The sequence below is a fragment of the Arvicola amphibius genome, chromosome 11 (assembly GCF_903992535.2).
Source record: "Arvicola amphibius chromosome 11, mArvAmp1.2, whole genome shotgun sequence".
NCBI lineage: Eukaryota > Metazoa > Chordata > Mammalia > Rodentia > Cricetidae > Arvicola > Arvicola amphibius.
Window position 1 is genome coordinate 40,484,219 of NC_052057.2, and position 19,207 is coordinate 40,503,425.

A 19,207-nucleotide genomic window follows, 5' to 3' on the forward strand; every position below is an offset into this window, starting at 1 on the left:
CTTAACCTGCGTCCATCTCGGAGAGGAACAGCATGGAGATTCCCTATGGAGACTGCCTGAAGCGTCTCCCCAACTCTACTTCCTTGTTCCCACAATTCTGTTCTGTCTACTCCACCTACCTAATTTTCTGTCTCTTAAAGGGCCAAGGCAGTTTTCTTTATTAATTAACCAATGAAAGAAACATAGACAGATAACTCTCCTCCATCACCCCACATCTTATTTTCCTCTCATGATCTTAACCTCCTGTGTTTACAGTTGCATCTTCTTTCTATCATATATTTTTGCTCACCGTGTTTCCTTTCATCATGTTTGGAAAAACTATAATAATCCATAAAATCTAACTTTTAAATTAATTTCTTATTCAATTTTTCATTGGCTATTTTACTAGTCACTGGTGGCTTTTAATGACTCTTCTATTGCCTCGTTTCTTCTTTGCTATTTTATGTTGAAGGATTTTCTTCAATTTTGTTTTTATTTATGTGTAAATATAACTTTATATTATGAGAGGTGGTGTAGACATGAGTGCAGTTCCTTCAGGGGTCAAGAGAGAGTGGCAGATGTTCTGTAGCTGGGGTTACAGGTGTGGTGAGCTGCCTGGTGTGGGTGTTGGGATCCGAACTCAGATCCCCTGCAAGAGCAGTATGTACTCTTACCCACTGAACCATCTCTGTGGTACTTCATGTTGCATTTTAAATACTAAAGACATTGTATGCTTTATACTCAAGACAGTGTATCCCATGCGCATGGTCTGCATGGGAAGTTGTCGCATGAGGGGATTCCCATGTAGTCTTCTATAGAGAAGTAATCATTTCATTTGACTGGACTCTTGGTTATTTCCACCTTTATTGTATTTGAAAATACAAAGTACACCAAGTCAAAACTTTAAAAAGCAAAATGGAGGGCTGGAGAGATGGCTCAGCAGTTAAGAGCATTGCCTGCTCTTCCAAAGGTCCTGAGTTCAATTCCCAGCAACCACATGGTGGCTCACAACCATCTGTAATGAGGTCTGGTGCCCTCTTCTGTCCTTCAGGCATACACACAGACAGAATATTGTATACATAATAAATAAATAAATATTTTTAAAAAGTAAATAAAAAGCAAAATGGAAAGATAGGCATGGTAGCTGTCACCTGTAATTCCAGCACTCGGGAAGCTAGTTCAGGAGTATCACTGTAAATTCCAGACCTACTAAGAATAAGACCATATCTCAAAAAGGAAACAAAAATATAAAGTCCTTCCATGTTAATCAAGTCTTAGCTATCATCAAGACTGTTGCTTCAATTGCTTAATCGTTGCCTTTTTCCACTCAAAGACATGCTTTATAGACACTTATCAATGTGCACCATCCTTCACCTCTGGTTTCACTTGAATTTTACCTGTTCAGTTTGGTTGGTTTTTAGGTATTACTCCTGTGAAATAGTGGCACTTACTATAATTTTTGAAAATTCTTTTTTTCTTTTTTCTTTCTTTCTTTTCTTTTCTTTTTTTTGAGACAGGGTTTCTCTATGGTTTTGGAGCCTGGCCTGGAACTAGCTCTTATAGACCAGGCTGGCCTCAAACTCACAGAGATCCGCCTGCCTCTGCCTCCCAAGTGCTGGGATTAAAGACATGTGCTATCACCGCCCGGCAACTTGAAAGTTCCTAAGCCCCCATAGTTTTTGCTTTATGTACTTAAATCAATTACTAGTATTTGATTGTTGAAACAGGATTATGGGTTTTGTGGCTTCTTCAGAAGTTCTCAAATTTAGGAATCTGCAATATTTCTTTTTATTTTGTTTTTAAGTTTATATCAACCACCATTAATACTTTAACCTCTGTTTAATTTGTGTTTATTTGGTATCCATTTCCCACTGTATTTTCTATCACTCACTTTTCTGTAGATAGTACTACATAGATTTGACTAGTTTAGGCCAATTTGACACTCTCAAAATTTTTTACAGGAAATAAATTAAAAATAGCCAATATATTTTGTACTAAAAGCACTTTAAAGTGAAAGTACTTCTGCTTTCTCACTTCATAAATATTTACTGCATGTGTGTAGCTTTTCTTTCCTGCATCTGCTAGTTTGATTCTGGCAGCATCTGCTGCAGTGTGTGCATGTTCTCCGGTCTCCATTTGGCATTGTCAGTGCTATGCTAGTTCATCAATGCTCAGTTTCCCTTTTCCCAAGTTTATTGGGATTTTTATTTAAAACTCAACTGTTTCTACTTTTTAGGTTTGATTAAAATTTTATTTAATATCCATATAAGTATATATAATGTGTTCTGATTCAATCCACCCCATCCTCTCCTCTCTAGATGTTAGCCTCCCAACTTTGTTTCAGCCCTTCTCTAATTAATTAATGCTGAGTCCATTTAATGCTCTTCACAGGTAGCCTATCAGGGCCCTCATCAATGTAGAAAATTGACTCTTTCTTTCCCAGTAGCCCTAGCTCCTCAGCTAGGGATGGAGGTTCGTGAGTCCCGCACCCACCCAAACAGGGACTTTGACTGGCTTGGTCACGTGCATATCGTGTGTGTGTGTGTGTGTGTGTGTGTGTGTGTGTGTGTGTGTGTGTAATTTTTCGAGACTGGGTTTCTCTGTGTAGCTTTGGAGCCTGTCCTGGAACTCACTCTGTAGACCAGGTTGGCCTCAGACTCACAGAGATCCTCCTGCCTCTACCTTCTGAGCACTGGAAATAAAGGCATGCACCACCACCACCTGACTGGTCATGTGCATATCTTGAGCATGCAGTTCTAGGCATTGTGAGTTCATGCATGCAACAGCTCCGTCGTGTCCCACAAATACTATTTTGTCACAGAATCCCAATTTTGGCTCTTACACTCTTTCCATTCCTTCCTGATGACCCTAACCTCAGGGTACATATGTCTCCTCGCTTGGAGCAGAAGCTATTTTAGACATTACATCCCAGGCATTTCCCACCAGAACCTGCCATCTGCTCAGTCGGGACATAGAATTTCTCCCTACTTCAGTTACTTTCCTTGTTGATGTGACAAAATACCTGACAAAGGTAGGCAAAGGAGAAACAACCGATGGTGGCTCACAGGTCCAGAGTGCATCCTATCTTGGAGGGAAGACATGGTACAGAAGCATGAGGCAACGGTTCATGTTGCATCAGAGTGATCAGTATCAGCTCAATTTCTGCTTCTCGTCTTGTCTGGGAACAAAATGCCTGGAATGACCCCAACAACATCTAAAATGAGTCTTCCCATCTTAATAAATCTCATCTAGAAAATTCCTCACAGACACGGCCAAAGATTTGATTCCATGGTGACTCTAACTCCCATGTTGATAATCATGACTGACCACCATATCCCAACAGAATCCTCCAAGTATTCTCTTTGAGATTTAGGTCTTGGGTGGAGTTTTCTGGTGGAGTGCATACCCATCCCTAGCCTGGTGGTTTTCTCTGAACACATCTGGAATCCTCTGTTCCAGGTTTTATCAGAGCTCCTTCCCAAGGAGGATTCTCCTAAATCTAGAGGCCTCCGTGTCATGCTGGCTGGCTCCTCCCTGTAAATGCATGTGTGGGTATGTAAAACATGGCTATTCTTCATCTATCTGCATTGATTGGTTTTAATAAATATCTATGTAATGCACGTGAGGGTCTCCCAGTGTACTGCTATTTTAAGCTTCTGACTGGAAAAATCTAGATATCCTGCTTGCAGCAAGTTTTGATACTTTTTCTGTTCAAGGAAAGGAATCTTTGGTAATGTAAAAAAGTATATTATTGTCTTCTTTAACTGTTCCTGTTCCATCCCAGTAGCTTCTATTTTTACCTGCTAGGGGTTTTGCATTAAATCCTCAAGTGTTAGCATTTTTTTGTCTCTTTATATTTTTGCTCTGTTCCTCAAAATATATCATACACTTGATCTTAGATCTTGACAGTGACTAGCCTCTTTGATATCGAATTAAAAAAAAAAACCCAAACATCTAACTTGGGAAATTGCAATCAGAGCTTGAGGTTTCCTTAGTGGTACACACACACACACACACACACACACACACACACACACACACCATTTGTCTCCTCTATTTGCTGGCCATGTATTCATCTTGGATAACCTTTTTCTTTCTAGATTCTAAGTCAATATAGATGGGCTATGATTTTTCTCTATTATCTGACTGGCCATCATGTGTCCTTTAGGAGGATCCAACAAGAACATTTTGAGAGGGTGGTGGTATCTACTCCCAGGATACTAAGTAGAGTGTCAGACCAATTCTAGACACCTGCAGTAGGGTACAGTCCTTGACTTAGGTTAAAGAGGAGCCAACCCAATCTTTCTTAATTCAATAAACATCAAGCAAATTCTAGTAAGAAGTTTCTTGGAGACATCAGAGACCTCACAGTTCAAGAGACTCTCCCAGTGATACTCTGTTTTCTTATTCTAGCTGTGAGACCTCAGCAGCCACTCTCTGGGCATTTGTTTCTTTTCGGAGATCTTTTCTCCTGAATATTCAGCTGAACTTGAAGCCACTCCATCAGCAAGCCATCAATTGATCTGCTCAAGGAAAGGCCAGCAGTGAGATACTATAAATGGACGTATGGTATCACAGTCCCCACTTCATCAATATGGCATTGCACCATGGGGCACAACTGGCTGCTTTCCCTTGAGTGTTTCTGACCTGGTTAAATCATGTTGCCAATCTTGGTTCTGCAAGGCACCATGTAAGAACCCCTTAGGCACATCTGTTTTGACACGTCTCACTAATTTTCAGGTTATTCTTGGTTTCTCTCACTATCTTTCATAATTTATAATATCCCATCCTCATTTAAAGTGATGCACTGTTTCTAACTACTCAGTGATTCAGAATGAAAGTTTAATTTTGGAATTAATATAATTTTGAAGAATAAATTTTTGTATTCAAACCACACACACACACACACACACACACACACACCATACACATACAATCTGAGCTACTTCACTGGTAGGAAATAGCATGCAGATTAAAACAGGGTGTGTTATCACACTCTTGTATTGCCTAAGTCTTAGGTGCTAAGTCTTAGGTGGCAGGAGGCTGAAAGATCAAAAGTTCAAGGTTCAGCCTTAGCTACACATGGAGTCCAGCTTTGGGTAGATGAAAATCTGTTTCAACAAAACAAAAGAAAGCCGGGTAGTGATGATGTATGTCTTTAATTCCAGCACTTGGGAGGCAGAGGTAGGTGGATATCTGTGAGTATGAGGCCAACCTGGTCTACAGAATAAGTTCCAGCAAAGGTAGGGCTACACAGAGAAACCCTGTTTTAAAAAATAATAAATAAATAAATAAATAAATAGATAAATAAATAAATAAATAAATATGAAAATTTAAAGAGCAGCTCATACACTCATATGTAAATCAACATGTGATTGAGTAAAATATTGGCAGGAAGCTGATTTGACTTGGGCAAGATGAAGGTTTCCTTGCCCAGCCTGCCAGATCACACAGCTTGGCAAGACAATGCACCTCTTCAGTGGAAGCGAGTTTCCTTGCACTTGCCAGGAAGCCATTCGAGCCTCTCTTTGGTCCAGCATTCCCAGTTGATGCTCTCTGTTTCTTCTGACAGAGGAAGTGCCAGATTCCACATGGCTTCCAGCCAGAAAGATGTTTTGTTTCCTAAACTTTTCCTCAAAAGTCCGATTGAAGAAGTCCAATAGATGGCTCAGTGGTTAAGCCATCCAGCACACCTCGGGGAAGATTTCCAGCTGTAGCTCCAGTTCCAGGGAATCTGATGCCCTCCCTGTTCTGGCCTCCACAGGCACCAGACATGCACGCAGGTGAAACATCCGCACACACAAAATAGTTTTTTAATTAAAGGTTCCATTTTAATGATGTTAAAATCTGGCTTACACACCTGTTGCAGTTTTACAGAACACAAAATTTCAATTTTTTTTTTTGTTCCCAACTTACAAGTTGAGCCTTCGTCCCCCAGCTGTCCTCTCTGGCTACATGGCACCTGCTTCTATAAGAGTTTAAGGATGATAAGTAAGGGAAGCCTGGGTGAGAGGGAGGAAAAAGGCCATCTGCGTCCACTCCAGTGACCCTGACACAGTCCAACCCCACGCTGGGAGTGAGGCTGAGATGGTCTAGCTTTCCGTGGAGAAACTTAGCAATGGAGGATGCTGATCACAGCGTCCCAGCCATCCTGCTGTAGGAATCTATCCCAAATAAACACTAATAAATAATGCGGAGATGTGCATTAAGACTTCTGAACAAAGCCTCAGGTGAAGCATTGTGCTTTGGAGGCACAGAAAGGTCTCTTCGCAAGTTGGGGGTCACAGGGTCAACTAAACAAGTGGGAGTGTTCTCTTGACAAAAGGAGCACTTCTTGAAAAGACTTGAGGATTTCAAAATAGAAAACGTAATTTTCAAGGAGAAATGAATTTATGAAACGTTCCAGCAAGAGTATGCTAACGTTTAAAACTCTTCACACAGCACTCGGGAGGCAGAGGCAGGCGGATTTCTGTGAGTTCGAGACCAGCCTGGTCTACAAGAGCTAGTTCCAGGACAGGCTCCAAAGCCACAGAGAAACCCTGTCTCAAAAAACCAAAAACAAATAAATAAATAAAACTCTTCACAACAGAAGGTTCTTTCTGGTTTGAGGCTGAAAATCATTTCCAATATAATACAGTATTTTTCAATAGCTGTTACTCATCCGTTTAGTAGTAGGCTGTGTGTGAGATTTTTGCTTTGTCTTTTGCCTCTTAATTTTTCATATTTTATTTAACTTTCAGATTATTAAAAAGCCTTTGTATATGTATGTATAAAATCCACTTACACATAGTGAGTGTGTGTGTGTATGTGTGTGTGTGTGTGTACTCTTGCGTGCAAGAGCTGGTGTTAACGTGGAGAGCAGTGGATAACATTGAGTGTTGCTCTTACTTCTACTTTGTTTAAAACGGATCTTTATTGTTCACCGCTGCACATGTCAAGCTAGCTGGCCCGAGAGTTTCCGAGGTTCTCTGCCCCTGTCTGCCTCCCGTCTCACTTTGGCCCTGAAGTCACAGAATGTGTCCTCGCCTGCTCTGACTGGAATGGGTTTAGCGACTCAGACTCAGGCCCTCATGCGTGTACTGTAGGAGCTTCTCCCCTAAGCCACCTCCCCAAGCCTGTTCATTCGATTATGAAGGTAGAACAGACTGGAGCAGGTTTTGTTCAAGCACCTCCGTTTACATTATGCTCTGTCCTCGTTTGCAGGGTAGTGAAGTTCCCAGGCTTAGTCCTCCCCCACCCCATCATCAGTGTTGAGACAGCCCCGCCAATGTCCACTCTGTGGTCATTTTCATTCATGAGTTATAAAATGAGAAAAATAGTTGAGATTTTTTTTCAGACTTCTAGAATGTGGCAAAGTCTTAACAATTATTCATACAGCAAAGACATGACAAAATTATACAAATTCTACTCTTTTGACGAGCTGGGCTTTTGACAGCACACGGGTACTCTTTGTTAGGAAGTGTGTTGCCCTGGACACAGCTCTTCCTCCTTCGAAGACGAGGCAACATGAAGTGAGCTGAAATGGTCATGACGTCAGCATGCTGATGATGTCCTTCTAACTGCAGAGCTGTTTGCGTTTTATTTTGTTCAGAAAACAAATGTCTTTTAATTAGCATACTGGATTAAAAGCAGCAGGTACCCCACCAACACCACATAACAGCAGCCCGGAACTCCGTATTTGTATAGTCTGTGTTTCTCAGGTTAACCTGAAAAATCATAGCCAGGCCCCAGGAAGTAAAATAAAATAAAATAAAACTCCAACTCCCGTCAATGCTCTTCTTTATGTTTTATTTTAAAACTGATTTATGTCCAACATTCTGACAGGCATCAGAAGGTTGGAAATGCAGCCCCAATCACCTGCCTGCCAAGTGCAATGGCTCAGCCAAAGAATGATGGCCTCGGAGAGTGTTAAAATAGCTCATGTGACTGCTACCTCATGGCACCCAAGCCAGGGCCCTGGGCATTGGTGTGTGGGTAGGAAGGAGAGGGAGACATGCAGAGAAATTAATATGTGTATATTGGGTTAGAAACGCTCTCCGTCTTCCATTTCCACCACAGTTCCACTAAATTGTATTGCCTGGAATATGAAACCATGGGATGCAGGTGGGTACTTGCAGGAATTCCCCTTCCATTTATTATAAAGAGGGGCAGGAAAACAGATAGTGACTGGAAGATAACCCAAATCACAGCCTTTCTGGGGCAGTCTGTGTTTGCAGACCAGAGACAGGATCCCGTTAGGATCCCTCAGCAAAGACTCTTCAGCACTGAGTCTGCAGTCAGAAGAGGTAGGACGAGCCTAGCTCATTTATCATCTTCGAGCAGGTTCACCTACTCGGTTTGAAAACATTAAAGTGCCACAAAGGATTATAAAAACTATGTTTGCCAAAGAAAACCTATGCCGGTGATCTTGATGTTAGGCTTTTAAATATTTTTAAAGAGTTTTTGCATTTTAAATTTATTTTTATGCGTGTCCATGCATGTATTGCATGGTGGGGTGGATAGGTCATGTATGTGCATGTGTGTGGGTTCCTATGAAGGCCAGAGGAGGGCATCTCATCCTCCAGAGTCTCAAGCTATTATAAACCACCTGGCATGGATTCTGAGACGTGAACCTGGGTCCCCTGCAAGAGCACTGTGTTTACTTAGCCACTGAGCCTCCTCTCCAGCTCGGATTTTGCATATTTTAAGTTGAACTAGTTTCAGCTGATGTTTGAAAGTATAAATATAATGCATATCTTGTGGGTTTCGTGAGCAGCGCTGACGTACGCGGAAGGCTTAAATCAGAGGATCAAGTCTCCTGAGGCATTATTGCTTATGATGAACATGCCAACATTCTTCTAGCTTCTTTGGAATACACAGTAGACTCTCATTACCCACAGCCACCCTCCCTTGCAATAGCAAACCACAAGTTCTAACTCCGTTCCAAGCACGAGTCGGTATCCAAACTTCTCGCCGGCCCTCTCTCCCCAGCCTCCCATAATACTCACTGACTCTTTCAACTCTTCCAGTTCAGCCTATGGGAATGGACTTCTTGCTAGGTGGCAAAAGCAAAACATGAAGCTCCAGTCTTACTTTAAAGTCAGAAATGTCACCATAAGTGAGACCATGCCACGCCTGTTCTCTCTGTGGAACTTATTTCCCTTACACAATCATCTCCTGTTCAACACACCCTGTTGCAAAAGGAAGAATGTAGCGCTTCGCGGCTGAATGGTATTATGAATACGGGCCTCTTTTGCTTTACCCACTTATCAGCTTTTTGTGACTAGTGTTTTCATAAGCATGTGAGTTCAGATGCGTCTGACAGACTAGCTTCATTTGGGGAGGGGGTTGAATGCAGATGGCAATTCCAGTTTCCATAAAGTCTTGGTTTTGTTTTTGGAGAACCTTCACTCTCATGGAATCGCCCATCTCTATGCTTCCTACCCAGCATGCACAGCCTTTTATTGCTAGCCACCATTCCAGAGCCTGAATTGACAAACCACCATTGCCCGTTGTCCGGTACCTGCATTTCACAGTCAGACTGTCCACAGTGGCGTTCTACTCTACCGAGCCTGGGAAAATGTACAGCAACACATACGTGCACTTACAGTGCCACACACAGGATCTTCATTGTCCCTAAAGCAGTCCTATCCTTCAAGCAGTCGGCCCCTGACGAACCATGACTATTCGCTGTCTCCCAAACTCTGTCATTTTCAAGTCAGATATTTGGATAAATGTTTAGCTCTCTCCAATGGGTGACACTTCCTTATTCATATGTATCTGGGTTTCGCCTGTATCTTTTCAGAGAACACTGCTCACTTCTTTTTAGCACTGAGTTGACTGCACTGCCTGGTTTAGAGGAGTCTACCCGTTCACCTGCTAAGGACTCAGGCCAGTTTTGAGGGAGGGGATTATAAAGAAAGTGTGGTAAGTTCTGTGGAGCTTTCTGCAGGACCAGACATTTTTAATCCTGCTGGGTAAATTCCAAGGAGCCTTGAGGAATGGATCATAGGTGTCCCAGGTCACTTATTCCTCTGTTACTGAATTCTGTAGAGTTGGTGACTTAAAAAAAAACAGAGAAAAATTATACCCAGTTCTGGGGGTTATGGAAGTTCAAGGGTCAAGGCCTACATATGCCTGCTGGAAGAAACTTCTTACTAGACAGTGGAAGATGGAAAAGCTGCGCCAGACTTTGTTTTTTAAATCAGAAAACTATTCCCACCACAACATGCCCACTACCGTGACAACATCATTCCTACATGGGGTCGAGCCCCCAGGACTCTGAGCTCTCAGGATCTCATCTTAATGGTCCGCCTCCTCGCTTTGCACTGGAAACCAGACTTCCACATGTTCCCCGACGGGCAGTCAAAATCAATGGCTGAGTTGTGATGTATACTCCAGACTACCAAATCAATGTGCACCCTTAAAAGACCACCAAATCACTCTTCTCTATGCTGTACCAAGCTCATCCTCACCAAACCACCAGATCACCCTCCCATGTGCTGTACCAAGCTCATCCTCACCAAAGCACCAGATCACCCTCCTACATGCTGTACCAAGCTCACCTTCACCACGGTAAACAGAGTCCCTGTCGCCACCTGTCTCAGGAACCCTTCAGTGTCCTGCCTGTTCCCCTGACTCACTCTGTCTGAAGCCTAGGGACAGCCAGTTGTTTTAGTCTGCCATTTCCCCGTGACTGTGGTCTGGAACAGCTTCTCATTTGCTTGGTTTTACCCTCTCATCTTTTCATTGGCAAGTTCTATGTTAGATTTTGGGGCCTCTTTTTAACTGGGCTGGTTCCTTCTTGCCGAGCATTAAAAAGTTCATTGTCTGGTTCAGACATAGTCCTGCATGAGCTGTATCTTCTGCACACATTCTCACTTAGCTTGTGGCTTCTCTTTTATTTCTTTATTTATTGATACATTCTTTTCAAGAATTTTCCTTCAGATGCTTATATGCCTGGGTTTCCCCAAAGTAGTAGTTTTACCTGGTTAAAAAAAGAAAGTGTTGGAAACCAGCTTCATTTAATGCAAAGAACACCGGGTTATCAGTTGGAAGATGGATACACAGACTGCGTAATCTTGAAGAACTACTTGACTTCTCCCAACAGCCATCAAAAAAGGAAGAGCTACTACTATTTGCCCTCCTGGACAGACGGCTCCATCAGTGAAGTACTGCCAAACAAACATAAGAACTATTTCCAGAAATCATCTTAAAAAGCAAAAGAGAAGGGGGCATGGCAGTGTATGCTTATAATCCCAGCGCTGGGGAGGACCCTTGGGACCTCTCTAGCCATTTAGCACTGCCTACTTCATGAGTTCCAGACCAGTGAGAGACCCTGCCTCAAAAGATAATGTAGATGGTGCTTAGGGAACAATAGCTGAGGTTGTCTTCTGACCTCTCCAGGGATGTGCGAGCACGCGCACGCACACACACACACACACACACACACACACACACACGATATACACACCTGCACAAAACATTTACATACACACATACAAGATATAAACACCTGCACAAAACATACACATACACACACACAAGATATACACACCTGCACAAAACATATGCATACACACACAAAATATACATACCTGCACAAAATATATACATACACACACACAAGATATACACACCTGCACAAAACATATACATACACACACAAGATATACATACCTGCACAAAATATATGCATACACACATACATGCAGGGATGGGGGAGAGGCAGTGAGATCTGCCTTGCCTCTCATTGATTTTATTCTTAAGATTAAAACCAATGTAGGAGAACAGGGCATAATGGCTCATACTTAAAATCCTCATAGCGCAGAGGCCACAGCAGGAGGATTGTCAGGGGGTTGAGGCCAGACTAGACAGCAGTGTGAGACTGTCTTTTTAAAAAGTGTGAATTTAGTTTATCCATGTAAACTTTTACAGAATTATTATTTTATTAGTTAGCTTCCCCCCACTCTTTCATCTTTCCGCCCAGGATTACGCATTTCAGTCTACACTAGGTAATTACTTTCTTATGAACCTAAAGTAGAAGGACGCTCGCTGCAGCGTGAGTCAGCCTCTAAACTCATGGGGTGGCAGGAAGGAAGTCGCTGCTAAACTCTCCGCTATTCCTAGAAAAATGGAGCAGAGCAAATGTTCATGCTGCACTATTCAGAGTGTGAATTATACACCCCACAATATCATTATCACTCAGATCTGTAGCCAATAGCTACACCTCCAAGTTATATATCTATCAAATGTTCATTTTAATAGTGATGACTCATAATGAATGGATGTCCTCATACTTCCATTCATTAAACTATACACTTGCCGCCTGCTCATGTAAGCTGCCAATTCCAGGCTCACATCCCTGTCAACCAGTCTGTACTCCCCCCATTTAGTATTTGTTAACACATCCCCATACACACACACACACACACACACACACACACACACACAGGCACACACACTCACACATCCTCTCAAGAACAAGTTTTCTCCCGCACACTGGGAGAACAGATGCTGTGGTAGCGCTACCAAGTCGCAGGCACTCTGCACATCCTTCTCTTCGGATGCATCCCTGCCATGCCTGCCTTCTGCTGGTCGAAACTTCCTCCTCTGGACAGGGAAGCTAGGCAGGGAGAGACCAAATGCTTTCTTCACACCAGCTCTTTTCAGAATGGCAGAAAAGCTGTCAGCATCTGTGGCATGGCTTTGTCTCTTTTGGAAGGAGTGGACTTAAAAGATACAGAAACAAACCCGGGTAACTGTTGTGTGCAACCCAGAGGGAGAGATGCTCTCACTCTCTCTGGTTTTGGTACATGCCCCCATTCCTATACCCTTCCTTATGCCTTGGTCTCTAGTGTTGCCCTTTCTTCCTACTTAGGCATCTGTCTCTATTCCTCTCTGGGTACAGCCACAGTTTATGTGAGTTTCCTTTGTAATGAACTTTACTTCTCCATAATGGGCCCCATGTCACATCCCTGAAAACATGCAAGGACCACCCTTGTCCTTTCATTTCAACACTGGATGCTCAAATGGTAACATTTTCAAAATCAAGCCTATTTACTCCAAATCCTGTGTCCGCTCCAACACAGTGCCACCTGGAGACGGTCCTCCCTCTTCACCTTCCTCTTACAACTCCTTCCTTCCCTTTTTGCCTCTCTAATCTCTTCCCCTCCCCCTTCCCTTCCTTTCCCTTCTTTTCACTTCTTCCTTCTTTACTCAACCATGTTCCTCCTTCCTCATTACAAAAAACATCTTACCTTGACCCCACACGTAGGGGGACGCTTGACCCCACACTTGGGGGGGGGGTGCTTGACCCCACACTTACGGGAATGATTGCACCTCAGAGAGATCCAGACAACACACATAGCACCCACTAAAGCACCTCTAAGATCCTTGCCTGCTCCAGCTCCTCTCTGCATGCTACAGCAGGGTAGCTGCTGACCTATCTCAGAGGATTGTGGGGGGAGGCAATGGGAACACCTTTTGGCTGAGGACCTTTTCTGCCCTCCTTTCTTCTCTTCTCCTTTCCCTTTGTCCCTTCTCTCCAAATTACAGACATGTTGTTTACAATGATGTTTATCTTCTCATTTAGGAAAGTCTAGAGTATGCAAATTATGACATTACTTCTGCATCATTTTAAAAGAGAGTATCATAAATATTCTTTTACTGAAATAATCCTTCTCCCATTGCAAATGTGGGAGATATGCTTGCCTATTTACAAAAAAGGGGGGGAGTTTCCACCAAATCCTAAAGAATTCCCTACTAACAATTTCATTTCATAACTTTTGTGCCCTCTCATTGGATGGTGAGCAGAGTGCCTGGAAAGAAGCCCTGTCCACAAAGACTGAGGGACGGATCAGAACTTCAGGGATGCGGAGAAGTTAGAATGCTGCAGATTCTGATGTAATTATATTTTATCTTGGCCTCGCTGCCAAACCAAAAGTTTTGACTATTATCAGAGAGCATCCAAGGAAACAAGAGAGATTTCCCCATCTTTCTGTAACTGCCTCTCTGATGTCCCCACCAATGTATTTTTAAAACCTCTTGACTAATAACTGAATTTGTTCTAACTCCAAGAAACTGCTCCCATATGGGAATGTGGAACCTGGGGTAACCTAGTTCCATGTTTCCCAGGCTTTCGTGATTCGAATTTGTCTTCAGAATAACCTCTTATTCAATTTGAGGTGAGAGCTGTGTTTTGTATAAAGCGTGAATTGCTCCAATTACGGTAAGACTCAGACACTGATGACAACAATCTTCAGTTCTCCTCTTCACAGCTGTGAATATTGAACTACTCGTGTAGAACACGCTTCAACTTAGGTGACCAGGTGAGGAGCAAATCTCTTTTCAAAAATGTTTCTTTTCTTTCTAAAGAACTAAAAACAAAGAGAGAGAAGAGAAGAGAGAGAGAGAGAGAGAGAGAGAGAGAGAGAGAATCTTCTTTCTGTTGTAGAAGGATTATCTTTCAAAATTTAAATTGCACATTCAGAACCAGGATGAGCTCTGAAGAAATCATGTAAGGACACTCACTTAGAATGAACTGTGATTATGTTTTGTGATACAGGGAGGGTCTTTTCCCTATCAAATCACATTTTAATCCCCCAAAGAAACTATAACCAGTCAAATAACTAAAATTCAAATACAATCAGGGCATATTCAAACCAACAGCCAGGAGCTTGGGAAAAAAGGAAGATAGATGAAAGCAAAATCTTTAGGCAGATATAAGAGCAATTCTCATGTTCAATTATTGCATGGAATAGGATATGGGTCTGCTCAATGCAATACTTCCAAATAGCAAAAGAATGCCCATAATTAAACTATGTTGACTTACAATCATTCCCCTTGAGGTGCTGCTCCAGAGGACCATTGGTAGTGGGCTGATGTTGTTAGCCACTGCTTGATTTCTCTTCCACACTCCAACTTAGAACATTTCCATCCATATTGCATCTGCTGTTCTCTAAGCCCCTCCCTCGGAGCCGACCACTCAGTTTCCATAGTAACTACTATATAACTGTGGTTCTGAGGTAGCAAGAGAGGAAAAAGAAAAACAGACGAAAAAGACTAAACCTAGGTGGGTTGCATAAAACATTCTCTACCAGGAACTTTTGTTTGTGTGTGTATTTTGTTTTGTTTGTGTTGTGTGTGTTCCTGTCTGGAAGAATACTTTTCACAGTGATGTTTGCATCCATAGTCGTGATTTTGCAAACAAACAGCATCTAAGCGGTGCACGGGTCCGGAGCCCCTGTACCCACCTTTCCTTCTGCCCATGTAGATAGTAATGCAGGAAAAAGAATGACCTCCAACTGGAACAAGGAGCTTAGCAGCCCACATGCCCTAATGAGTTCATCTGTTTACTGATGCGTGCTCTATCCCTTTGATACGTTATTTGAGACTTTGGGTTAGTACATACCATAAGACAACTTCAGTCACCCATGACAACTTTCCCAGTTCGAAAGGACGCTCTCACCTAGCTCCAGAAATAGCTTCTTTCTCCAACTTGAGAGAGCAAGAGTTCCTTGCTGGGAGTAAAAGGATCTCTAGGGGATTGCAAAGGTGTTTACTCCCAAGTTCACGCTTCCTTATTTACAGGCGGAGCTCTTCCGAAGTTAGAGGATTTGGAAATCTGACCCCATAGGGCAGGGTGGTGTCGGAAGAGAGGGAAGTCAGATCAAACCGGCTCCCTTTTCAGTCTGAAAAATTCGAAAGCAGTGGGGAAGAAATGCTGGACCTATCACAGCGATGCTAACAGACAGCCTATTACAGTATTTAATAAAAACAGAAGCAGCATGCCTGTCATAGGCTAATAAATCCTCCCTCCTGCCCGCTTTTAAAAACAGTCTGAACCGGCTTCCGCGGAGCTTCAGAGAACTAATCTTAAGCATGGCTGTCTAGCGTGCCCGTCACTCCTATTGTCCTTCCAAACTCTTGCAGACATTTTGAGCGAGGAGTATTAAAGCCATGAGTTAGCGAGGGTGTGACATCAATGGTCCACAAAGGCTGCCAGCACGAAGGGTAAAGATGAGTACGCGTTCCTGTGCGGAGGACTGCACGGGATCGCTCTCGTTAAAAATTAAACGTGGCTTTTGAAGAAGATGTGACAACTACCGAAGGTAGGATTTGCATGGAAAACAAAGGAATCTGTTGCTGTTTTGTGCTTTTTGTTGTTTGATCGGCGCTGGGGTGCTGTGTGGGTCAGCGATAGCAGGCAGCCAGGTGCGACGGAGAGAGGCTGAGTCGGCTTGGGGCTCCACGTTGACCTAAACACAAAACACAGTGGGCAGTGTGAGGTTTTATGGCTGGAAAAGCCTCGCGGACAGACTGGTTCCCGGCTCTCTCGGAGCCTGCTGAGTGTGCACTCCACGTTGCTTTCCGTGGACTAGAAGGCTTAGAGGTCATGGAGAAAACAGTTCATTTCTTACCAGTGGTGCCAGATAGGCTGGGGAGGGGGCATTGAGAGAAGACTTTGGTGGGTGGGAGCCAGAGAGATCCAAGAAAAATAGACGAGGAAGTCGTGCTGAACTTGAAACCTGTTAGGTAAATATTTTTTTTTCCTGAAGTCAATGTGCTTTGGTGGTCAGAGGGTAATTTGGAGATAGCGATGGATTTAACCCCCCCATAATCTACTACAGGAGAGAACTGGTTACCTCCGTCCATTTTGCATATTGAAAAGCTGATCCACACCATTCCGTTCCTATTAATGGCTTTGCTAAAAACAGACCTGGAGTTGGAGACTGAAGAAGGGGCTATTTCTCTCTCGATGCCTGTCTTGCCTTTTAACAGCTGCTGGATTGCAGATGGAAATGAGAATTTATTAGAGGTTAAGGGCTTGACCTTTTATTTCGTTAATGAGCAGCATAAAAGCATAATTCTCCTTGAGGATGAGAAGGGTAGGTGGGTTCGACAGTCAGGGAGGAGGAGGTAATGAGCAGATTTGGCAAGGAACTACAGCTCCCTGCACTTCAGATGGGATCTGGGAAGCTCTGTGAGAGGGGGCTGTAGGAACCACCCGCAGAGATTTTGGAGTCAAAACTACAATGCTCCGAAAGCCACGTTTCTGCAATCTGGTTTTGTGGTGCCAGTTTTGTTCTGTCATTGCCTGTGACCCTCAGTGTGAAGTGGCGGGGACAAAGTGAGTGTGTTCCTCTGTGCTGGTGTGTTCTTTCCCTGTGGACTCCACTCACTCCTGGCTAATAGGCAATGCTTTCTATCCAGAAAACAAGCAAATGAGCAAAACCTCCAAAACTCCGAGTTACAATGCGTGGATTTATTTACAATGAACAGCAAAGAAGCTTCAAATGTTCACGTTACTAAAGAGTGCGATGTTCTCCACTGGTCTAGAACATCTATATAATGCAGCATAAATTAAAAATAAGTGTTAAGGACAATAACAGCATGTTCGCTTTCAGCTAAATATAAATCCTGGAGATAAGATTAAGTGGGATGCCTGTGTTTTGAGTTCCTGTGTACACACTGACACTTACACGTACACTCAGGATCATTTTCCCATGGCTGAGACACCTCTAGGCTTGAAGTTGTGTGTCTGTTCCTCACAGCAGTTTACTGAACCAGCGGCCCAGTCCTAGCTGCTCTTAAAGTGACCTGGGACACGTGGCTATGAATAACTGGATTTCCTGGGAAGATTCAGGGCTAGAGGTAGTTTGTGCTTCTCTGTGGCTAGCGGAGAGCATGACCTTGACCTTGTGAAGTCCCCATCTCTAGCCAGTTGAGGTCTCCAGTGGAGAATCTACACCGAGAAAAAGACAGAGCTCGGGCTTCACAAACACAAATTATGTCACAGAAGTTAGCAGGCAGGAGCTGCTGTTTTCCTGGACTTTAAAAAGACTTTTACTGACTTGAGTCTAACCGATTTCACCTGAATCTGATTGTATCAAGGATTTCTTTGAGGGACAATTGATGCCATGGAAGCAACAGTGGAGGGACGATTTTATTTTAGTTATGCTCTAACTCTTCACTGATAAACTAAAATGATTTCCACACTGTGCACAGATTTGTAGGGAAAGCCCTTACATTAACTCCGATGGGTGTGTGTCGGTCGGGATTGTACCTCATGAAAATGAAAACGGGAGAAAACGGGGTGACTTGGTTTTTATTTTTGTCAGCTATGAGGAAAGGTGAGCTGAGTAATTTACTTGGTCAGTCTACTTTGTGTGACAAATTCTGTCCATTGCCCATCTATGTTGGCAGGCACCAGCCAGAGCCTCCCCCATCATCTTCCCCTTTCAGTTTCTGCTCCATCTAGTAATGCAAAACAAAACCTCCTCCAGCTATACAGGAAGTGTGCCAGGCATCCTCCCTGATATAAAAAACAAACAAGACATCTGTCAGTCTTGTTATCTCAGTCCTCCTGGCAGGAACCCACCATCTCAGTGACCGAGGTTCCAAGAATCCACAGCAGTCTTTCCTTTCGGTCCCTCTGGTCTATACCTGGTCTACACATGCAGCCTCCACTCTGTTTGTATCTACTAGAAGTGACATTTCTCACACTGACACCACCTTCTCTTCCAGATCGCTCTTCTCTTAAAAATAATAATAATAAAATCTTCCTCCTCCAAATCCCTGCTGTAGGATCAAGAAGAAAAGTAAACCACCATAATATATCTGCAGCACAGCCTTGATTACAAGAACATATGTGCAACTGTGCAATACAGTTCAGCTTACAATATAGATGTGAAATATAACTCTAATTCTAAGAATGCATGTGTGTTTGAAAAGATAGAAAACAATGTACACCAAAGCAGCAGCAGCAGCAGCTTTCTCGGTATGGTGCATGCATTTTTGTACTTTTTAAGATGTTTCTGTGGGAAGTGCTATCCCAATGGTCACAGGACACTGTTGTAGGAGTTCCTTCTGTTTGTGTGTTGCTTTCATTGGTCAGGCCCTTCCCCTAGAGCAGGACACGTGTTCTAATGCCTACCCACGTCTCCTTTCCATCCACGCTGCTATTTCACCTCCTAGCTTACTTCACGGCACCAACTATGTCTTCATCTAAAATTCTAAAATCATTTGTTTGTGCAAGCAAGACAATACAGGTGAAGTATCTTTGCCGAGGCTCCTTGGGTTTTGGGCTTTCTTATTACTCCTTGAGGAGCTCAGCATTAATACTGACTCTCTGAAATACTGACTCCCTTGTCTTTACTGAGGTTGTCTAGAGAAGAAGTCTGTGTGTGTGTTTATGTAAAATTCTATTTATTTTTCAGATTTTTTATTATTTTCAATTAAGTGTATA

General features: G+C 43.0%; 1 protein-coding gene across 1 annotated transcript in view; it reads left to right on the forward strand.

Annotated features, from left to right (window-relative positions):
• Positions 1–16,023: 16,023 nt before the first annotated feature.
• Kcnmb2 (potassium calcium-activated channel subfamily M regulatory beta subunit 2) overlaps positions 16,024–19,207 on the forward strand; it is a 262,358-nt gene continuing 259,174 nt past the window's right edge. Inside the window, exon 1 of the mRNA XM_038348400.1 lies at positions 16,024–16,070. The gene's annotated coding sequence lies outside the window, so the exon portion shown is untranslated. The remainder of the gene's footprint in view (positions 16,071–19,207) is intronic.